Source organism: Palaemon carinicauda, chromosome 43 (genome assembly GCF_036898095.1).
Source record: "Palaemon carinicauda isolate YSFRI2023 chromosome 43, ASM3689809v2, whole genome shotgun sequence".
Taxonomy (NCBI): domain Eukaryota; kingdom Metazoa; phylum Arthropoda; class Malacostraca; order Decapoda; family Palaemonidae; genus Palaemon; species Palaemon carinicauda.
Window position 1 is genome coordinate 31,607,966 of NC_090767.1, and position 4,886 is coordinate 31,612,851.

A 4,886-nucleotide genomic window follows, 5' to 3' on the forward strand; every position below is an offset into this window, starting at 1 on the left:
TGAATCGCGTAAATTGGTAGCTTTTTTTCTTGGTATTGGTGATTAGTGGCTGCCTGGTTGGATGTGGACGGTCATGCTGTTCACGTATCAAATGGGTACTGCACCATTAACATTTGTTTTTATTTATATATGAATAGATAGATATATAAAAGTCGATAAATAAGAATCCACAAATACGTTTATATATTTTTCTTTACTGCGAGTCCTGCCATATTTTGAATTTTTATTTTTTTGATATTTTGAGATTTTGGCGACCCCAGGAAAAGCGCTTGGCGACCCCAGGGTTGGTAAACCTGGTCCTAGAGCTTTACCTATTTTCTTTTTATTTTCAAAGATGTCATCGCCGGTATCATATAAAAGTGAACATTACATAGTTTATAGTTTTGCACTCAATCAATTAAGTGTTTTTTTTTTTTCTACCAAAGATTCAACGAAAATCTATCGATTTCAGAGAGCTGTGATTATTCATTTGTGCTATTTTCGTAAGTATAGTGAAGAACTTAATTGCGTGAGTCATGTTGCTCTCATGGATATTGGTCTCATTCTGTCGAAGTTCATCGATTTTAATCGTTTATTGAAATAGATGAATTTCTGTATCATTCATGTAGGTAACTTTATGACTTTGGTTACTTGTTTGGCACACAATACACTCGACAAACTTGACTATCAATAATCCACCGAAAATTATATTAACGAAATAAATTATCTCTCTCTCTCTCTCTCTCTCTCTTCTCTCTCTCTCTCTCTCTCTCTCTCTCTCTCTCTCTCTTATGCCACTTAGCATTGACAATAGAAATGATAAAATGTATTTATAAACAATGTTTTATTTCCTGTTTTCAGATCTGAGTGGATCCGTCGATGACTTAAATTTCCCGTTGTGTCGAACTGGTAAGTACGAAATAGTTTATTTCATTTCATGAAGTTTATTATATGTCAGTGTTTTAATTATTGTTCTATAAGAACATTCGAGTTCTAATAGCCAAAATTTGCATAAGTTCTTGCTTGTATAATGACTTGTTATACCTTAGAGCGTCACAAACCAGATTTTTATATCAGTGCTATTATTGGAGGTTTACTTTATTTATTTGTTTATCGAAATGAGTTTTATTATTGCACTCAGGGAAAGCATAGAGTTTTATTTAATTTGTGTCTATAATTGTAGTGAAAATAGCATATAGCCTACTGTAGATGATTCTGTATCCTTGACATTTCAGCAATAATAGACGTCTTTTGACTAAATTCTGTATTACAAGGTAAAAATATATAGGTGTTGCATGTTATTTTCTCTCTCTCTCTCTCTCTCTCTCTCTCTCTCTCTCTCTCTCTGAAATGTGTGATAAAGAAAAAAAGCTGTATTTGGCAAACAAGGACCTGAAAAAAATTATGATAAAATTCATGTAGGTAATGTGGAGGTGTTGATATCACATGATATAAATGGTAAGTTGTTAAAAGTAAATAATATTTTCTTAATGATTTATGAGAAGCAGGTGCCAGAATAGAGAGTTACTGGTTTAGGATGAAAATATATCCATTGTTAGTTAATGCATTTATTGATTGCCTGATTTGAAAAGTCCTATTACAATATTGGATAGAATTTCAAATAAGGAAAAAGGTAGTTAGTTACTGTATAAATGCTGGTGTTTACTGAAGATATGATTGATTTGGGAGAGTGAAGGAAAACTCAGGAGTCTTGCGGAATTTTGAAATTATTTGCAAGTGGAGAATGTTGAGAAGTGATTATTATGAAGATAGAAAACAGGAAAAAGATGGTATGAATGAACATATGGATGATTGAAGAATCCAAACAGAGGATTCATGTAGGTATATATGGGTAAATATAGCTGAAGCAGGATGGGAGGGAGAGATAAGTGTTGAATAAGTGAAGAAAAAGGGTATATCAGGGTTCGTGAGAAAGGTTTTTGAGTTGGTGTCTCATTGGAAGCTAAAGTCTTTTTGATAAATGGATTTTTAAGTAAACTTTTTCTCGTGAAAGTGAAATGAAGGTGATTGTCAGCGAGAGAAGAAGATTGACTTAATAAAGAGGATTTTTTTTTACCTGATGAATATGATGAAAGAAATGTTGAAATTGTGAGAAATATTGTATAAATGCCAGGGTTCAAAGATTGATTGATTGATGATCGTTAGTCATTATAAGATGATCTGGTCACATGATAAAAACGAGGACCACGCGTATATATATATATATATATTAGTTTTCCTTTGCAACCGTCTTAAAACCATTACCAAGTTCGCAAGTCAAAAAATATGCAGTCAACAAAAGAATTCGTATATCTACAAAGTTAGTGCACATTCAGCCAAGGTCTATGGAGTTTCATCCACCTGAGAGAGAGAGAGAGAGAGAGAGAGAGAGAGATAGTTATGTCATGGAGCTGATAGGCTTTTGTGACATAACTCCAGAGAAGCTATGGTTATGCGATGAAACTTAACTGTCGACGCCTAAAGCAACATATCTTTGCTTTAATCAATAAGTCTTTGGTTTAAGGATAAGAGTTGCATTTAAACTTTATTTTTCTCAGTTTTCTAAATTAATTTAATTTTGAAATAATAAAGGCAATGAGAGTTTCCTTTGGCAATAGGCGAAATGTGTTAGTGGGAAAGGTGTTATGGGCTGCGCTCGCAGGTCCTACTGGTGGACGAACCAGCCCCGCCCTCTCTCTGCATGTCGTAGTTAGGTAGTGTGTGTTGCGAGGGCTCCATTTCCCAGTTCTTGCAAGCCTTAGGCAATCGACGGCTCGTCTTTTCACTTTATTTCCTTGATGATTCGCCCGGAAATCTACCGAAACTCTCATCATGGTGAGTCTTGGAAACATTGATTTTAGAGAATCGAAAGGACATTGGAACTTATCCTTTTCTTTAATCTTTTTGCGTCTTTCCCGTCGCAAGTTGCATTTTGCGTCGCAAATTTTATCAGGTTTCAGAAGTAGTTGCAGTAAATTATGCCGTCACATGGTAGCAGGTTCTCTGGGTTTACTTGTCCCGTTTCCTGGGGATCATAACTACCCAAAGCAATTAACCAACTTCATGTTCAGATTTAGCATAGAATTTCTCGCAATTTTTACATCTGCTTTTAATCTGATCTCCTTCATGTATAACTGTAATTCCTGGATTATTTTAAGGATGAGTTGGCAATATATTTTGATTTCAAATCTCCATCTAATTGATAAACTTTAGCTCTGGAATTTTTCATTTCAAACGATATTCTTGGATCGAAAGCAGAGGCACGTACAATTGCAAAACCTTCATTTGAATGCACACACCTAGTATATATGATATATATATATATATATATACATATGTATATATATATATATACACGTATGTATATATATATATATATATATACATATGTATATATATACCTATGTATATATATATATATATATATAAATATATATATATAATATATATATATATATGTATATATATACATATATATATATATATATGTGTGTTTGTGTGTATATATATATATATATATATACATATGTATATATATATATATATATATACATATGTATATATATACCTATGTACATATATATATATATATATATGATATATATATATATGTATATATATATATATACATATATATATATATATATGTGTGTGTGTGTATATATATATATATATATACATATGTATATATATATATATGTATATATATATATATATATATACTATATATACAACAACAACAAATGCAGCCGTTTCTAGAACATTGCAGGGCAAATGCCTCAGACATGTCAAATTATGCCTAGAGATTTTTGTCTGATCGCTCACAGCAAACCAACCTAGTATGGGTGGCGCTGACGAATACAGCTTTGTCGATCATGACAATAGACAAACCATTTCACCACATTATATATATATATATATGTATATATATTTATATATATATATATATATATGTATATATATATATATATATATATGTATGTATATATATACATATATACATATATATATATATATATATGTATATATATATACACACACATATATATATATATATATATACTGTATATATATATACATACATATATTTGTGTGTGTGCGGATGTGTGTTTGCGCGTGCGTGTGTACTGAAATAAGACATGTAAAAGTTTGTTGACATTTCTCAATCAACTATTTTTTTTTCATAAATTCGGGATGAGTATTGCAACAATTAACCAGGCATCTCCGCCTGTATGATTGATTGCGTTTAACAACCAATTACTCAACTAATATAAAGAATGCAATGACGAATGCCTATAGTAGGCGTTGCTCTTGTGATATGCGTCATGAAATTGGAATGGGGAAGTAAGCTCTGTGTGTGAGAGAGAGAGAGAGAGAGAGAGAGAGAGAGAGAATTTATTTAAGTCTTAAATAAACTAAATCTATAATATACTACAATGAGAATTTTCTTATATACAGTATATTCTTACACCCATTCACTCCTACTTCAAACACACACCCTTAAGTATATTTGTGTGTGTAAGTATACGAATTTTATGGAATGATGCAGCAAATTAAACTTTCAATACAACTCCGACCCTGGGATTGTGATGGCCAATGTGTTAACATCCATGACTGGTGAACACCAGACTGGGGTTCGAGTCCAGCTCAAGCTTGTTAATTTCTTTGGTCGATGCAATCTCACCATCCTTGTGAGCTAAGGATGGGGTGTTTGGGGGTGCTTATAGGTCTATCTGCTGTGTCATCAGCAGCCATTGCCGGGCCCTCCATGGTCCTAGGTTGGGTGGAGAAGGGTCTTGGGCCCTAATCATATGTCTATTTGGTCAATCTCTAGGGCATTGTCCTGCTCGATAGGGCAGTGTCACTTACCTTTGCCCCTGCCATTCATGAGTGGTCTTTAAACCAGT

The 4,886-nt window shown here is 32.8% G+C and overlaps 1 protein-coding gene across 1 annotated transcript in view; it reads left to right on the forward strand.

Moving 5' to 3' along the window:
- Window positions 1-834: 834 nt before the first annotated feature.
- LOC137633786 (uncharacterized) overlaps window positions 835-4,886 on the forward strand; it is a 521,664-nt gene continuing 517,612 nt past the window's right edge. The window contains exon 1 of the mRNA XM_068366031.1: window positions 835-888. The gene's annotated coding sequence lies outside the window, so the exon portion shown is untranslated. The remainder of the gene's footprint in view (window positions 889-4,886) is intronic.